At 34.4% G+C, this 19,604-nt stretch overlaps 1 protein-coding gene across 4 annotated transcripts in view; it reads right to left on the bottom strand.

Moving 5' to 3' along the window:
• DIP2C (disco interacting protein 2 homolog C) overlaps positions 1–19,604 on the bottom strand; it is a 593,021-nt gene that overhangs the window by 306,065 nt on the left and 267,352 nt on the right. The gene's annotated exons all lie outside the window — the stretch shown is intronic.

The raw sequence follows: 19,604 nt of genomic DNA, 5'->3' as shown, positions 1-19,604 counted from the left end.
AGATGTCCATTGTGGCTATACTTTGACCCATTGGATAAAGGGGATTATGTTCACATTGCTTGTATCCCCTTTTATTCTGAAGCTGGCAAACAAATGAGCATTCTCACTTGCATTATACATCAGGAAAGGATTATGCATGAAATCTCTTATTTTCATTGTAAGTATATGATAGTTTCTGCAACATGTAATTTTCAAAGGTATCCTACACATCTGAGACTCCTACTGGATTGCCTTCTGTTCTTGTCTCACTTAGTGGAGAGGGAGATCACAATCCCTATCCCTCCCACCTGACTGTTCTCCAGTGGAAAAAAAAAAAACAATATCTTTTAAACTGATATATATGCCCTTGTAAGTAAGCCAAACAAATCCTCACATTGGCAAACTTGCTGTTTTTAGCAAAACTCTATAAACCAATTTTTGATGATCCTTCTAGGAAGTAAGGAACAGTCACAATAAAGGATTTCTATGTGATCAAGACATTGAAAATGGGACAAAGTTTTGATAAAGCATGTGAAATCCAGGAACAGAGGATTTACAGAAGGTAAATATAGATAAAACTTGTATTACCTGCATCACAAGATCGTTGAAAAGAATCAAATGATTGTATAAAATATTCTGCAAATAGAGACTCCATTTTGATTATCATCCCTCAATCTCTATGGTCCTTAGTAACACTGATCCCTTCAGTCAATTCTTCTCTTAGGTTTCAGCATCCCAAACCAGCCATTTTTTTCCTCCAGAGAAAGTTATCTGTACACCCCTCCTCTTCTTGCCACAAAGGCTCAGGACATAGCCACCAGATCAAACATTCAAATACATTTGTGTGTAAAACATGGAAGTCATTATGCAGACTTTTGATGTTCTCAAAATTGGTTTCTCTGTTTTCAATCTCTTCCCTCCCCCTTCTATCCTATACAAACACAGTCATAAACAAAATCAGAACTAAGTAGAATTCAACAATTTTGATTAAATTTTGGAAATTTTGATTAAAATTCTTTTTTGTGCTAGTCTTTTATAATAAAATTGATCACGACTGATGAAATGATCTACAAATAGAATTGTTTTGGTAAGTAATATGAGAATACGGGGTGACGTGGAAACCATAAGCTTTTTCATCAGTAATTCCATAAATGAGAATACCCCCATTAGAATGATAAAGAAAACAAAACAACAGGAAGGATCTATCTGCTCAGATAGTTTTATAATAACATTATTTATAATTGCAAAAAAATTAGAACCAACCTAAAAGAATATAGGAATGTTAAATAAATTGAAGTACATTAATGTAATGGGAAAATAAAATGCAATTAATATTGGCAAGTATGAAAAAGACAAATATAGAAAAGACTATATGAAATAATGCAAAATGAAAAATAAAAACAGAAGGAGAATAATACATTTTAACTACAACCATTTAAGGGGAATAAATGGGCAAAGAATCCTGGAAAGTTAAAGAGAATTACTGAAATAAATGTTCAATTTAATATGTAATTAGACATTAGAACAATTAGAAAGGGTTATGGTATGAGTTATTGGTAAGACGCCAATAATGTCCTTATCTTGAAACTAATTTTTTTTATTTTAAATTGATTAAAGACAAAATTTAAAGAGAAGAGGAAGAGAATGTCCTAGTTATAAATTTTCTGGCAGAATGTAAAAGACATGACTTTAGGGCCTGTTTCATTTTTGTATTTGTATCCCAAACACTAAGCCTAGTACCTGGCAGCTATTGCAGTAGGTATCTAATTAATGCTTAATGATTGAAGGAAGGAGTTAGATAATAATATATTTTTCCTTTCAGTCATTTTGCAAATAAGTAAGGCAAAGCTATAGCAGAGTATTCACAACAGGAGCTATTCAAAAGAAGAATGGGCTAATTGGAAGTGGAGAGGCTAGTAAGCTCCCCATCACCTACTGCAGGACCACAAAAAGAAGCTAGATAACAACTTTTGGAGCTGTTTTGGAATGGATTCATGTTCAGAAAAGGCTGGCCTCTGAACTCCAATTTAGTTCTCAGATTTTTTAATTCTATAAGATTGAGCCAGAGAGACAAAAAGGAAAGACAAAAACTTTAAGGAAAGGCATTAGCATGTAGCATGCATGGATACTGGGGAGGGAAAGCAAAGAGAATGGTTTAACTGGTTGAATATAGATAATGCACACTCAATGGATATTAGCTAACTAACTAGCTGATGCTATGATTATTACTACTGATGGAGAGAGAAGTTTGGAATGTAAAATGCATTTCACAGCACACTGGGAAGCACAAAAATTATTCCCATTTAGATTTGGGTCTTTAGTAACAAATACAGTGGGGACTTAATAAATGAGGAAAAGGGACTTACATAGGAAGTCACAGGGCTTTCATGACTGATACAACTCAAACCCCAGCCCAGCACACCATTATTCTGCCTCCTAGTCTTTGGCAGTAAATTTAAAAGACTTTCATTTCATTGTTATTATGTGAAAATAGTACTTCTTCATGAGGGATGTCTTTCAGGAATTTTTTTCCAATTTGTAGGAATGGATTTCTATCCCGTCAACTGTTGTTGTCAGAGTAGTATTCTCTTCCTAAAGGATTTGTTAGGAGAATACCAATGTATTTTTAGGAAATGAATGTCCCAGGTTGGGGGGTACATTCTATGGTTAAAAAATTGTTTTTCAGAAGGCAAATAGTCTGAGACTGACTATGCTTTTGGTTTACTTCTTATTATATCCTAATATAATGTATAGAATGGTCCCCTAGGGAAATCTGGTAAAGTTTAGGAACCAGATGCCTTCTCAGTCATGTTTTAAATACATATTTAAAAAAACATACATAAAATTATAAAGAAAACCAATTACATTGAAATATGATTATCAAAATATTTTTATAAATGAGAAAATTCCTCTTTTTTCCATTTTTAAATGTGTGTGTCAGTGAGATCTCCAAATGAAATCATTCATTATTGGCATCCATGAAATTCAGGACTAGAGAAGCATAACAGGTCAGAAGGAGATGTAAACGTATAAGTACAACAAAATTCTATTGAGAAAATGGTAATTAAGAGAGTTTTAAAAAAAATTTAATTTGGGCTTAATGTTAACTTGCACTGCAAAAAGTGAGTTTCACACAAGACATAACTATAAACTTCTACTGCTCTTGGTAATTTGGCTCTAATTTCTTTGTCCTTAACTTCTTTTCTTCTGCATAGCTAACCCTAAGGCTCACTATTACAACACCTATAAAAGTCTTCCAAAAAAAACTTAATAACATAAAAATACAATTTATTTTAGATTGGAAATGAAAATGTGATCCAGTAATGGTTATTATTTAGCCTTAGTAGTATCATTATATATTGATATAATATTTATGTATGTGTAGATAACAGATTCTCAACCTGGGCAAGTCAACACGGACAGATTCCAAGAATTCCTTGAACTTGGATTGGTGGAAAACATTACGTCTTCATTTGTATTTACCTTTGGTTTCCTTTGGCAGAAAGTTAAAATCTGCTTATTGCTGCTTACTATCTGTATAACACAAGACAAGTTCTTCTCATCTAAAGTCCCACCTTCTAGAGGAATCCTTTCATGATTCCCCCCCACACACATAATGCTAATAATGTCTTCCTTCCCTTGATTATTTCCTACTTATCCTTCCCATATCTTATTTTTACATAGTCATCTACATGTGGTTTTCTTCCATTAGATTTGTGTCTGCAGTACTAAGTATAATACTTGGCACACAGTAGGCAGTTAATAAATGTTAATTCACTGACTGACTCTAAGCTTCAGTTTTTTTAGCTATAAAACTAGATGATGCCCTCAGGAAGCTTCTAGTTCTAAATTCTTATAATTCTTAGAATATAAAAAGTACATAGATATATATTAATATAAGTTTTGATTAAGTTTTTTTGATGTGTTTTCATTTTGCACTATCTAAATTCACAGATTTTATCTTTAAAAAAATTGATTTTCTCTGCCTCCCATACTCTATCCCATTAGAAAAATAAGGAAAGAAAGAAAAGAAAAAAACAAATTCTTCGTAACAAACATGCATAGCCAAAGAGAACAAATTCCCTGTACAGAAATATATGTCTCATTCATATCCTAAACATTTCATGGCTCTGTAATAGATAGTATTCTTCGATTCAGAATCATTAACAGTCATTATATTGATCACATTTACAATTTTCAAAGCCATTTTGGGAGTTTTGTTGCCATTGTATGATCACTATATAAGAAAAGTTTGCAAATAACCCTACTATTATTGTTCAATTGTGTCAGTTATACCCAACATTTTTTGATCCCATTTGGGATTTTCTTGACAGAGATAGTAAAGTGGATTGCTATTTCCTTCTCTAGTTCAATTTGCAGATGAGGAAGCTGAGGCAAACAGGGTTAAATGATTTATTGAAGGTCACACAACTGGTATGTATCTGAGGCTAGATTTGACTTTTTGCCTAAGAAGACAATTGTCTATCCACAAGCTGTGGTGCCTTTCAATGATAAAAATTAATTTATAGTTACAAAACACTTCACATTTTGTAGCCTTTTGAAAAATAGAATAGATAGTATTATCCCCATTTACACAAGAGGAAAGAAATCAAGTGGCCTGTCCAAGGTCACACAGATAACAAATAGCATAGCTTGAACTCAGATTTCCTGTCTTTCAACCCAGTGCTCTTTTTATTAAACTGGGCTGATTCCTGATAATTGCATAAAAGGAAGTCATAATTGCCACCATAAAGGAGCTGATAGAATAGAATCAAGATGAAAACATGAAGGAAATTATCCTTCAGTGTTATTTGTGTGTGTGTGTGTGTCTCCCTGAGAGTGGGAAATTACAGAGGTATAGTGGGGGGCATGGATGTAGAGAACTATAAACCATTTTTAAGAAAATTCTGCATTACCTGTTCCTTTCCTAAATATATTTACAAATGTGGACTAGGAAATAAAATGGTCAGATAACAAGTATTGAAAAAATCCAACTTCATACAAATCAGTAGTTGTTGTTTTATAGCCAATGTTAAAATTTTATAGATCAGATTCTAGGGTTGAATAAATTGGTCTCTTGGAATAAATTCAATCCTTTGAAAATGTATGCGTAAACACTGAGGTCAATAGGGTACTAGTTAATAAATAAGAGTTTAAGAATGCTAAATGAGGCTCACTACAAGCTTTCTAGCTTTAATCTGGAACACTTCACTTCATGCCCTTCCTTAGCCTTGAAGCCATTTCAGCAAGTACTTCACTCAGACAGTCGGAGTCCATCAGCAGAGCTGTGAGCCCCAACAGATACAGCTCTCCCTTTTCAGTGGGCTCAGACAGTTCTCCGCATTTCTTTAACCACTAAAAAGCCCAATTCAATCAAGAAGCATGCATAATTTACAAGTCTGTTCTATGCAAAACTAGAGGCTTTTTCATACACACACACTCACTCACACCCTTCCTAATTTCTCTGAAAGGGAGATTCAACTAATTCAACTAAACACTGATTCAGCCTTCACTATAAGGCACTGTGCTTGGCAACAAGAAGAATCAAAGGAGGGAAAGGGACCCACAAGTGCAAAAATGTTTGTGGCAGCCCTTTTTGTAGTGCCTGGAAACTGGAAACTGAAGGGATGCCCATTAGTTGGAGAATGGCTGTGGTAGTTAATAAGTTATGGCATGTGACTATAATGGAAAATTATTGTTCTATAAGAAACGATCAGCAGGATAATTTCAGAGAAACCTGGAGAGACTTACATGAACTGATGCTGAGTGAAATGAGCAGAACCAGGAGATCACTATACACAATACCAAGATCATATGAAGATCAATTCTGATGGACACGGCTCTCTTCAACAATGAGAGGATTCAAACCAGTTCCACTTGTTCAGTGATGAAGAAAACCATCTACACCCAGAGACAGAACCATGGGAACAGAGTGTGGAACACAACATAGCATTCTCATTCTCTCTGTTGTTGTTTGCTTGCATTTTGTTTTCTTTCACAGTTTTTTTTTCCTTCCATCCTGATCTGATTTTTGCTTGTGCAGCAAGATAATTGTATAAATATGTAAACATATATTGGATTTGACATATATTTTAACATATTTAACATATATGAGACTACCTGACATCTAGGGGAGGCGGTGGGGGAAGCAGGGAAAAATTTGGAACAAAAGGCTTTGCAAGGGTCAATGTTGAAAAATTACCCATGCATATGTTTTGTAAATAAAAAGCTTTAATAACAAAAATTTTAATTTAAAAAACCAAGAAGAGAATCAAAAGAGTAAGACATCTGCATTCAAATCCTCCTTAGTGATTTATATTACCTGTGTGACCCTTTTGCAAGCCTCTCTCTCCCTCTATTTCCACATCTGTAAAATAAGGAGGTTTTATGTGATGGCCTCAAAGGTCCCTTCCAACTTTAAAGCTATGACACCAAGTACCTAAACTCTTAAAGTGTGTCAGGCACAGTGCTAATTGCTGAGTATACAAAGAAAAAGCAAAGAGAAAGCTGTCACCCTAATAACTAAGATCTGCCAAAATTAGTGATTTTTTGACATTACCTGTGATAGTGTGAGAAAGTAGATGAGAAGAATGAGACTCAAAACTGCACTTAACCAGATGCAGATGTTGCCTAGAGTAATGCTCCCAGAGCAATTAATTATTCCTGCATCCTAAATCTCATCCTAAGGATGGATGCCTGCAAAGCATGCCTTTGAATGATCATTAGATACATTTCACCTTTACAGGAGTCTAACCTATTGCACAGCCACTAATATCCTACACAGCCTGGGACAAGCAGCCCTTCCTGGTCTCAGTTTCCTCAATTGCACAAAGCAAGGGACAGATAAAGGTTTTGTCCAGTATTTAAAGTCTTATCTCACAATTCCCTGGGTCTAAATTTCTTCATTTGTAAACTGAAGGAGAAAAATAAATTCAAAGGATGATCTCTGAAATTTATTAGTTTGTAGAAGAGGAAACTAAGGATTTCTTCAGTTTCTGAGGAACGTGAGTATCTGACCCCAGAGAATGATAAATGAGGTCCTGGGGGTCATAATAGCTAATAAGTGTAAAAATAGGATTCAAACCCATGCCCATCTTAACTTTGAGAGCAATATTAATTCTTTATATATGTGCCAAAAAATAGATATTCCACCCCCCCAAAAAAAAAAAAGAAATTGAAGTTAATTAAGGAATAAATTTTCTTAAGGACTCAACTAAAAGGAATATGGATAGACCAGTGATTTCATTGACATTAATTAAATTATATAATATAAATTATATATTAAATTAAAATATATTATGTTAGCATGCAATATTAAATATATAATAGAATTATAAAATAATAATGAGGTAAATAATATAGAAATTAATGAATGAAATTAATTTTTAAAATAATTAATTAATCATTTGCTGAAACAAGTCAGCACTTCCTGCACTTTTTAGTCTTGGAGAATTGTCTAGATCTCAAGTACCCACCCAAAGTCTCAGGGACTCATGCAAGGTTACTAGCAGTATTTCCCAGAGTCAATACTTGTACTCAAATCTTTCTGACTTCTATACTCATTCTCTGACCAACATTCCAAGCTACCTCTCTAAGAGTTAATATACTTGCTACATAACTCAAGTTGAAAAATAGCTTAACTTTGTATGGAATTGTATGTCTTCCAAGTGTTTTTGTATATATTATCTTAACCCTTATACTCCCATTAAGTAAGGTTTTTTTTTTTATTGGATAGGATATGTTACTTCATTATTATAGAATAAAGTAAACTCCCTCTACCAAAGCTGAGGAGCAAAGATTTGGTGAGAACATAATGGCAATACAGAGAATAACATCAAAAATACATAGGACGAATAAAAAAGCAGGGCTGGTCAAGTAGATAGACTAGGGGATGACCACTTAATAGCTCCAGTGTGCCATAGATATGCATACAATGCCATGGCCTCTAGGGGTAGACTTTGCACAGAAAACTGACCAAGAGAAATGAACAACATTCATACAGACTCAATAAATAAACAAAAACTAATTTCTAGGAAGATAGCCAAAAGATAACAATAAATATAAAAGTTTTTTATTAAATTTATTTTAGTCCCTCTACCTTCTGTTAAAGTCTAATTACATGGACATTTGAAAATCCATCCAATGGCATTATATTAGTTGTTCATCTTTTTCCTAACTTACTTAGGAATTGCTACCAATAAGAAGGCCATTTTCTAATTTAGGAGCAATTACTGGGGAGGGGTGTCTCTATAAACTGAATCTAAATCTTAAAATATTTTGATTTCGAACTTCTATTTGGAATAAAATCTAATGTGTTATCCCACTCATTATTTCATTGGGCTCTTTTATCATGCTCAAAAATATAATTAACTCTTGGAGTAAAAAGATCATGTCATTTTTGTCTTTGTGCCCCCAATGCTAAGTACAATGTCTAGTACCCAGGTGGCACTTAAGAAATATTTCTAGCTGATTCAAAGACTGATCCACCCTGTGTTTCAACTACTGTTGTTGTCTCAAATAAAAAAATATAATATCTAAGTCTAAAATAAAAGAAGGCTCTCTCTGTACAAGACTCCACCTCAAAAAAAAAAAAAAAAAAAAAAAAAAGGACTAACTGGTCTCCATGAGTTTTTAACCCAAAAATGATGCTTCTCACATTCTTCAGACAATCTACAAATGACTTCATTTTGAATTAATTTTTTCAACTACATAGAAGATATATTTACTTCTAAAAACATCTATAAATTCCTACTCATATACAAGATGCTGAAGTAGATTCAGAGATGGATACAGAACAGGGGGAGAAGTCTGTGGCTTCTCACTATCAATCTTCTCCTGGATGTTTCATAATGTTCACCAGTAATGGGTAAAGAATCAATGAGAAATGTATAGACCTTGGTTACAAGAACTAGTATAATAATTCTTATGAAAGTCAGTAACTGGGGGGTATACATCAAGTATTGCTTAAGAAAGTTGTCAGGATGCCACAAAAATAGATAGATAGATAGATAGATAGATAGATAGATAGATAGATAAAGAAGGAAGGAAAGGAGAGAAGGAGGAATAGAGGAAGGGAGAAAGGGAGAAAGGGAAGAAGGGAGGAAAGGAAGAAAGGAGGAAGGGAAGAAAGGAGGAAGAAAGAAAAGAGTTGGATTCTAATAAGTCCTGAGACACTTATTAGTTAGGTGATCCTTAACAACTCACTTAATCTCTATGGAGAATTTTTTTCATCTCTAGATATTCTACATTTTCTAAGAGTGATGCTGTTTTCCAATTTCTGTTCTAAATATGCTTGTGTTTAAATCAGATATCAAGGAAATCTTTAGTTAGTAAATCTCTAAGCAAGCTTTCCAGTGAAAACCAAATCTATTAAAGCTATTATGCCCAACATTAAGCAATAAATTCTGGGTGGGGGGGTTGGAGAAAAAGATTTAGTCTTTTGCCCCGGACCAGGGGTCCTCAAACTTTTTAAATAGGGGGCCAGTTCACTGTCCCTCAGACTATTGAAGGGCCGGGCTATAGTAAAAACAAAAACTTTGTTTTGTGGGCCTTTAAATAAAGAAACTTCATAGCCCTGGATGAGGGGGATAAAAGTCTTCAGCTGCTGCATCTGGCCTGCTGGCCGGGCTGTAGTTTGAGGACCCCTGCTCTAGATAAATGTTAATCTTATTCTCAACTATTTCCCTTGATGATCTTCAACTCAGGCTTAACCCTTTTGGCTCCACTTTAGCAAATAGAAAAGAAGAACCTATTTTAAGAGATTTTTTAAAAATGAATATTTACAAAGCACTTTAAAAATAGCAATGTGATAAATCAATGATAACTCACTGTATTATTGTTAGGAGAAAAATGGCTATCTATCTATCTATCTATTTTTGTGGCATTCTAACAACTTTCTTAATGGTATTGCTAACTTTTTTTCTTTTTTGAGGCAATCAAGATTATTTGCTCAGGGTCACATAGCTAGTTCAATCAAAGGCAGTATGAGGCTGCATTTGAACTCAGGTTCTCCTGATTTCAGGGTGAGTGAATCTATCCACTGCACCCCTAGCTGAAAGTAACTGCTTAACAAGGAGAGTAATAATAACCACAACAACAATGATCATTATTTATAAAGCAATTTTCTCCAAAACATTAAAAAGCCTTTTACTTCATCAGTCTTTCAGATGGATGCAAAAAATTATGAACCTGTTTTTCCTTAACAACTCCTCCTGCCTTTTCTAAAGGGAAAGTAAAATAAATGAACTCAGCATTTCTCTCTGTTTGCCCTAAAGAAATTATTGCTCACCTTGGGCAAGTAATTAATTGCAAGGGTGCTTTATGATTATTGTACTACCAGACAAATAGGCTTGTGTGCACATATCTCCAGGGGCCTAATAACTTGATGTGATTAGGTAATGGATTTGGTGAGAACATAATGGCTAGACATCCTCACCTGTAGACTTCAGAAGGACTTCCTAATTTTCTTAGCCTATTGATCCATTAATCTATGAAGTATTTATTGGATGCTTATATTTTCAGATCTGTGGACAAATAAGAAGCTAGGTATTTAATGGCAAAATAATGGGATAGGGAGAGGGCTTGAGTCTGTGATTTCAAAGGTATGGGAGAAAACTGTCTATTAGTACATGTCAGCACTTTCCCAGAAAAGTAGACATTTTTAGAGTTGCTTTTGTGCACAGTGAGAAGTAAAGACTTAATCAAGATCAGTTACACAGCCAGTGTACGTTAGAGGCAAGACATGAGCTAATTTTTCTGACTCTGAGGCTGGATCTCTGTTTCCCAGGCATCTCAATAAAAAAGGAAAGGGGTGCTTTTTGCAGAGTAGGCCAAAGTCTGCTGGTGAGGGTTTTTCACCAGCTGTGATGTCACCACTTGAGAACTCCAGTTCTGACTCTGCCATTCACTATACAAAAGAAGTCATGACCTCTTTGGGCTTTGGCCCTGTAAAATAAAGGGTTTGGCTTGGATAATCTCTAAGTTGCCTTTCCTTGCTCTATAATGCTACAACTTTTTAATGATGGGCTCTGCAGAAGGAAGTTATGTTTAAAATTAAGATTCCATTTGTTTCAGCCAATAATTAGAGAGAATGCCACAAGGACTTCTTTTATTATTTGATTTCAGGAATGGTCCTAATTTGTAGCATTGTTTGGAAACTTCTTTGAGATTTTGTCTTAGGGACCTTTCATCTTTCAGTTCAATCATTTCAACTGTCATATTATACAAAAAAAACGTGAAAAGTTCTTAGGTTTTACCAATTTGCTGATACTCAGAACTTTTCATCCATATATAATATATTCTGTGCTGCAATACACTCATGTGACAGGCAGAAAAGCAACAAAAGAAGGGGGGCTGGCTAATGCAAGATTGTAGGCTATTCATCAAAGTCATATGACTTAGTGGAAATGTCACTTAAATATTTTATCCTATTTCAATTTCCCCAGCCTTACCTCAAATCTGCACAGCTTTCCTTCACTTCTACCCCAGATCTAGCTTGTCTTTGCCTTCAAGTGCAAGTCGAAGATGTCAGCAAGACCAGTAGGAACAAAGAGGTCAAGGAATCACACTTATCTCATTTGCCTGTACACCTGAGATGGATGGAGTCACAAGCAGGGCACTGACTGGACTTGCTTCCAGCCTTCTATACTAATGTAGAAATGTCACTGTAAGAATTACTGCCAAAGATCATAGGTCAGTGCAAAGAATATTAACTTGGAGTTAAAGGACCCTGCTTCAATTCTCATTTTTGACACTGATCTACCACCTGTATGACTTTAGGAAAATAATTTAAATTCCCTAGGTCTGACTTCCCTCTTCTATAAGAAGTTTGAACCAGATGAGGGCTTCTGGGATTCCATGATCCTAAAACCTTACCTCCATGCCAAAGTATATTTACAGGGCAACTGAATTCAATTAAAAAATATTTATTAGTCACCTACTATGTGTCTATGCTGGGGCACAGAAATGAACTAGCTCTTGCTCTCAAGGAGTTTACATTCAATTGGAAAATTGCACAGAGTCATTAGGGTAATAGAGGGAGCTGGGAACTCCAAGACACACAGATCTAAAGGGAGAATATTTTAAGCACTGGGGATAGGACAAATGAATTTTGAGAAACATTTATTAAATATTTACTTCCTTCCTGATAATGTGCTAAGTACAGAGAACATAAAAACTTGCAAGCTTGCTTCCTTCACAAACTTCACAAACAGTTGCTGCCTTCAAGGAGTTTATATTCTTATTGAGGAAGGTAACACTTAAAGGAGAGTTAGAGATGAAAAGTAGGCAGAGGCAGAGTTTGGGTATCATTGGGAAGTCTATTTTGGGCTAAGGAACAAGTTAAAAAGCTCACTGATCTTAGCCTAGGATCCTGAAGATAAAGAATAAGATCTGGTAGGAGGAAGTGGGAAGGAATTAGGGCTAGAAAGGAAATGGACCTTGGAGGCCACCCAATTCAATTCCCTAATTCCATAAATTAAGAAACTAAGACCCAAAGTCAACTGATTTAACCAGAGCCATGGAGCCCATAAATTAGCATTTATTAAGTACCTACAATGTGCCAGGCAACATGCTAAATACTAGGAATACAAAGAAAAAGTTAACACACACACACACACACACACACACACGCACGCACATGCAGAGACAGTTGCTATTCCAATGGAGCTCACTCTAATAAAGTTGTTAGAAATCCAAATGAAATTTGGATGTAGGATCCTCAATTTCCAATCCCAGTGTTCAACTCATTACACCAAATTGATTTTTCTTTTTTCTTCCCTCTCTCTTCTTTTCTTCCTTTTTAAATCTTTTTTTTAATTTTATTTTTCTATTTTACCCCTTTGATTCTACATTGTGGCCAGTAAGTGACACCCTTAGGCACTGCTTAACAGTTAGGGCAACAAAAACTGTCCTCCATGCCCAGAATAGTCTTCAATACCTCCAATTCTTAGAATTTCTCATTTCTATCACTGCATGGTTCAAGCCCCACATTTCATCTTGTATGCTTTTTGTATATATTTCCACATCTATATGTTGTATCCCTTGATGCAGAAACTGTCATTTCTGTCTTTGTGTTATTCCCTACCCCCCATCCAACAGCTAGCTCAGTGACAAGTACATCATAATTGCTGAAAGATTTGTGTTGAGCAACAAGATATGGGGGCAGCTAGATAGTGTGATGGATACAGCACCAGCCCTGAGGTCAGGAGGAGCTGAGTTTAAATTTGGCCTCAGACACTTAATATTTCCTAGTTGTGTGACTGGGCAAATCACTTAACCCCAATTACTTTGCCAAAAAAAGGCAAGATATGTATATATCACTTCATCATCTGATTTATTCTTAAGGTCTTATCTATAAATAAAGTCCAGTAAAATGCAAATATTTCCCCTATAAAGATAATTAAGCAATTTGCATGTATCAGCAAGAACAGTAGACTGGGACACTAGTATAATCTTCTTGTATCTTAACTTTTCTAATCTATGATGTGAAAAAGCTACACCACATTATTCCTGAGGTCCTTTCCAGCCTTAAGATATAAGGCTATTTGTCTAAATATTGGGAAAGATTAGTTTACTGATTTGCTACTTAATTCAGGCTAACAAGAGAACAGGAACATATGTTTTAACTTTATGTTTGGAGGAGAAAAGAGAGGGCTGGGGCTGCTTCTCATGCACTTCCATGACAATATGACTTTAAGTATTCTGATGCACACTGCTTACCATTAACATTGTGAATATAATAATGTATGCTTGTTCCCTTTTTACAGATCAGGAAACTGGGGTTCAGAGAGAAGTATAATGACTCACTCAAAGGTATACAGCCAGCAAGTTACCAGTGGGGTTTGGTAGGACCCAGGCATTGCTCATGAAGGTCTAACTACTTAAATAATGGGACAGGTGTCATTGAAGCCAAACGCTATCTATTTCATGAGTCATTTGGGGCTAGTTCTAAAACAGAGATTGCTGAAGAAAAGCTTCAACAATACCAACACAATTATGCTGTAGCTGTAGGTCTAACCCTAGTATTCCAGCTACTATGCAGAATGTACCAGCATATGAAAGCTGGAGGAAACCTTAGAATTCATTTTATCCAACCCCCTCTTCATTTTACATTTTTCAGGATGAGAACAGTTTTACTCCTCCAAGTGTCATGGTCTTTCAGAAAAAGGAAGGTTAGAAAGCACCCCGAATGATGTACATATGGAAGCCCAGACTGGAAAATCTTTCTTTGGACTGCAATTTCATTTGAGTCTAACAAATCAAAAACCTGATTAGACTTTATACCATGCTGTTGTTATCACTTCGTGTGATATACTAGCTGTAGGGATGAATCTTTTTAATAGATGAGAAGCTATCAAAATCTCTCAGAGGAACTTTTTCACCCCTATGAATCCCCATAGCCTCTTAAATCATTAAAACTTAAAAGGGTCAATGCAATTTTGTCAAAATCCCATCATTTTATGTGTGGGATTTTATGACCAGAGATAGGAAGTGATTTGGCCAAAAAAAACTGTCTTCCTCTGAATTTTACAGTTTAACATGTTGATTCATGTACCTCAGGTCTGTATATATCAGCATGTCACACACAATGCTGTCTTCTCTCATCCTATGGTTATCTTTTAAAATATACTCAACCCAGTTTTATAGTTAGCATGTGAGATTTTGGAATGCCTCACTAATAAAGCCATGAAGGCTGACTTTTGATGTTCCAGAAGAAGGAAAAGGCCTACAGGGAAGGAAAGATCAATTAAAGAAATTTCTTTGCTGTTGGAATTTGAAAGATGATAGTAAGAGGTAACAAAAGCTGGATAACACAAGGGGAAGCCAAAATCACATGTACAGATTAGATTGTAATATCTAAATATTTTCACATTCCCTGAATGGCTGTGGAGTTTACTTTCCTCACTATTGACTGATCCATCAGCTTTAGAACTGCCTGACCAAACAGTGAGCAAAGGTCAATAATATCTAAACTCCACTATATTGACACTGTGATATGGCAAATGGAAAGATTATGAGGTATCTCATAATCTGGGATCCTGGGACAGATCCCTGTGATATATTTTATTCCTCTTTCCATTCTAACTTCCTGCAGTTTGACTTTATCTGAAACTACAGACCAGCATTATCTCCAGGGGATGTCTAAAACATGTTTCAAACAATCACCCTTCTGGATACTCATTCAACACTAGACTTCAACTAGGCTAGATTAAATCCCACAAATATTCATTTATCACTTTCTCTAGGATCATATATTTAGACCTGGAAAGAAGGTTTTTTATAACCTTCTCATTTAATAAATTAAGAAATTCAGCATTAAAAAACTAGAGACTTTCTCATTATCATCTAGTTAGTAAATGTCAGAAGTGGTATTTGAATTCTGATTCAAAAAAGTGCATATGTCAACTATGTCAACATTAACTCTTCTACATGAAAGAAAGGCAGAGTGGCACAGAAATAATAATAATAATTTAAAAAAAGATTCACTACTAACATGAAGTTAATGCTCGACTAGGAGAATGGGCAAACCATGCCATATATAACCAGAACATAAGGTGGAATATGATGGGTATAAAGTAGAGATCCAGGCTAAGTACTCTACAAAACTTGGGAGAAAAAACGCAGCTGAGAAGATTTCTCTTTCTTATGAGCAATGAATATCTATAATTTTGAGCTTGTTCTATATTTTCACCTAGTTCTAAAACTGGACTCTGAAAATGAATTTTCACCAAGCAGACAGGAATAAAATCTCATCACTGGACAGAGGAGAGATGATATAGTTGGTTTGACTGCTCTACCAGCCACCAGAGGATGCCAGAGAGCAGTTTGCATTAGGGTTAGATTCTTCAATAGGGAATTCATAATGTATGTAATTTTATTTCATTCCCACATGAGTTAGTCAATAGTCAAGTACTTAAGAAGACTAGCATCCCCTCCATTTTGCCGTTTTTTAGACCTCACTCCTAAACAATTAATTCTCATGTTCATTTTATTCTGCAATCTTAAAATGTCTTCCCCTTTAGGAAAAAAATGATGGGGATAGAAGAGCAAGATAAGTATGTATAATAAAGAGCTAAGTAAGAAACTGCACTAAAGCTAGATTTAAAATGACAATTAAAGAAATAAAAGACTGACATCCCAAAGAGTTTAGCAAGGTAGTTAGTCCCAAAATTCATTTATTTAAGTGGTATAGTTGTTTCAAAGGATATACTAACTAAGCCACTAGTCACCTAAGTGACCAAAAATAAGTTATGTAGTTTATTCATCTGTAAAATGAATTTGTTGGAATAGCTCTATGATCTCTACGATCACCTCAATTCAGCAAATCTTAAATACCTATTGTTGATAGTCATTTTTTAAAAGATAAAACAACAGTAATTTTTTTAAACTTTAAACTTTTAAAAACAATCTATTTTTTCAGAAGGAACAAATAAATATTAAGATGAATCCAAATTCAATGAAAAATACATTATTCAATAATATTTCTTGGTTGGTGTGATTTTTTTTCTGAATGTAACATGAAGCCAAATGATCTAACATTATTTTTAATATCAGTAAATTTATAAATGGAAGAGTAGATAGACAAGGAGCTAAATCAAAGAATGTTACTTTCATCTTTATCAGATTATAATTTTCCCTTTTGTCATCTGATAATTATTTGGAAAAGCTTCTCCTTTTTTTGAAAGATGTGAGAGACAGTAATGAGTATTAATATTAAGAGCTAAAGACCTGAAATCCTCACTTGTCTTTGGATAAGTCACTTAGCCAAAAAGAAAATAGTTAAGGACACTATCCCTCCATAGTAACAGAAATTTTGTGCAGGAAAAAATGAAACACTGAAAGCATTTTTAGAACACAAAGGACTATGATAGTTGTATAAAATTAATATAGTTTCCTGGATAACTAACTTTAGGAACATTCCTTAAGCTTTTTGGCCCTCAGTTTCCTCATTTGGAAAATGAGAAGGTTGGACTAAAATATCTCTAAGAATCTTTTCAGCACTAAGTATATGCTTTTATGATCCTAATAAAAGAAATTAAATGAGCTTGTTTTCTCTACAATATCATATATTGGGTCTTTTTACATACTTGTATTAATAATTATCATCAAAATGAAGGTAAGCTACAAAAATGGTATCTTTGCTATTATGAGGCAGGAGGCTACTACATTATTTGATAAGATTGATTAATATGTTCATATAGTGCCAGAACAATTGCTTAATCATCAGATTAACATTCTGGTAGACTATAAATTTGTCACAGAACCAACCTTTCCACAAAACCACCTTTCAACAATGGAACTAGATTTTTTATATTTAGTAATTAAATCATGCATATTACCTGAGAAGAGACAGTAATTCTTTCAATAAAGAGCAAAAAGAAAACTAAAGCCCAGAAGAATGGGAAGGCATTTTTATTTCATAGCCATTCAAGCAACTCAGTTCCAAAAGCAATAGGTTGCCAGCTCCACTTGGTGGAGATGATAGAGGATTCTCATCCAAAATGTTCCAGGAAGTTTAGCTTTAACTGTTCCCAACCCCTGGAACAGGCAGCAATTAACACTCCCTTTGGATGTCCCTCAGGCTTCTAGCTGAGTAAGGCAGAGAAGTAGAGGTATACAAAAGTGACAAAAGGCAATATTCATGAAAAATAGTAGATTCCTTTTTTTCTCTAAAAGCTTCCTTACATAAATGTTTTTAATGAGCCAGATCAGGTTTTATTTTGTAAACTCAGACTTTCCCAAGCCTTAAGCCACTGCAAATTCAAAGATCAAATACAGAAGCAGTTTCCATAAAGAACCTCATATTTGGAGGCAGAGGATCTCAGTTCTAAAGCTGACTGGTAAATTACTACCTCCGAGGCTCTGGGAAAGTCAATGGAGCTCTCTAAGCTTCAGTTTTCTCTTCTGTAAAGTAAGGGGATGGAAGGCCCTTTTACTTTATGTAGATTTATGTTCTTATACTATGGTAAAAAAAAGAAAAGAAAAGAAAAGAAAAGAAAAGAAAAGAAAAGAAAAGAAAAGAAAAGAAAAGAAAAGAAAAGAAAGAAAGAAACATATATATGTATATAAATTTATCCAGGAAAAAAATTATCAGAAAATGAGATGTCATTAGAATGACCTAAATCATACTTAAATAGGCTAATTAGATTTTCTTCAAATTAATATCCAACTATTAAAAAATTTATCTTTATATGGTAACTAATAACAAGTATAGAGGAGAAAACAAAAAAGAAAAAAACCCACCTTTATATGACATAGTCTGTTGAAGAACATTCTTTTCTTTTACTCACTAGGCAAGTTTATGAAAGTCTGTACATAAACTGATTTTATAAATTAAACCATTCATTTTAAATGGCCTAGGAGGCAACTACATGGTAGGGAGGAGGAAGTGGTAGGCTTGAACTCTCAGGAAGATCTGAGGTCAAATTTTTCCTCAAATATTTATTAGTTATGCATATGACCCCGGACTAGTCACTTGCCTTTTCCTCTCAGTCTTAGTTTCCTTATCTGTAAAATGAGGGTAATAATACACACCTCCCAAGAATATGTAACCAGTTTGTCAAATGTTGAAATGCTACTTAAATGCTACTGTTATTATTAGCAGGCTAAACAACTGAAGAAACATCTGCAATAAATCTTTTTTAAAGGAAATAGATGTCTGCTAACTTTTGTCTCTCATCTAAATATATATGTACATATATAAACACATACATATGTTTATATATGTGTAAATATATAAATTTATTAGTCAGACACACCTGCACACCAGACACATTGTGTGTGTTTATATACACACAAAGATATACATAGATACTGTACAAACATGTTTATACATATATGTCTATACAAAATATCTCAATCAGTTTTATAATTTGTTCTTTAATAGTATAAGATACTAATTTTGTTCATAATTCAAACTAAAGAACTCAATTCCTATTTAGGTAATAAGATCTAAATGACACTATCCTATTTAAAAGAAAATAGACACAGTAAAGTAAGAACCACTTTGTACTATTAAGTATAAAATGTTTTCCAACCTAATATGTATAAAACATTAAATTCTATTCCTTTTAAAATGAAATTCCCATCCGTGGATGAGAAATAGAAATTCTCACAAAATGGACTCCAGAAGCAAGTATTCAAGAGCAAATTTCAAGTCAGTAGAAAAGGAAAAAGTCTGAAATTTACAGTTTCCAGTATTTAGCTTCACTGTGGTAGTGGCCCTAGAAACATTTCACATTTAACCTTTATGCCTTTCCCATTATGACAGGAAGAAAAATTCATTCTGTTTAAATATGTCTACTACTACAGCAAGATGACCCCTAATATTAGAATGTTCATATAACTTTTTTTCTTTTTTCTTTTTTTACTTTTTATTTATTTATTATAATTTTTTATTGACAGAACCCATTCCTGGGTAAATTTTTTTTTACAGCATTATCCCTTGCACTCACTTCTGTTCTGACTTTTCTCCTCCCTCCCTTTACCCCCTCCCCCAGATGGTAAGCAGTCCTTTACATGTTAAATAGGTTACAGTATATCCTAGATACAATATATGTGTGCAGAACCAAACAGTTCTCTTGTTGCACAGGGAGAATTGGATTCAGAAGGTATAAATAACCCGG

Source organism: Antechinus flavipes, chromosome 5, assembly GCF_016432865.1.
Source record: "Antechinus flavipes isolate AdamAnt ecotype Samford, QLD, Australia chromosome 5, AdamAnt_v2, whole genome shotgun sequence".
Classification (NCBI taxonomy): domain Eukaryota; kingdom Metazoa; phylum Chordata; class Mammalia; order Dasyuromorphia; family Dasyuridae; genus Antechinus; species Antechinus flavipes.
Note: the sequence above shows the minus strand (reverse complement) of the source record. Positions and strands in the feature narration are given on the sequence as shown.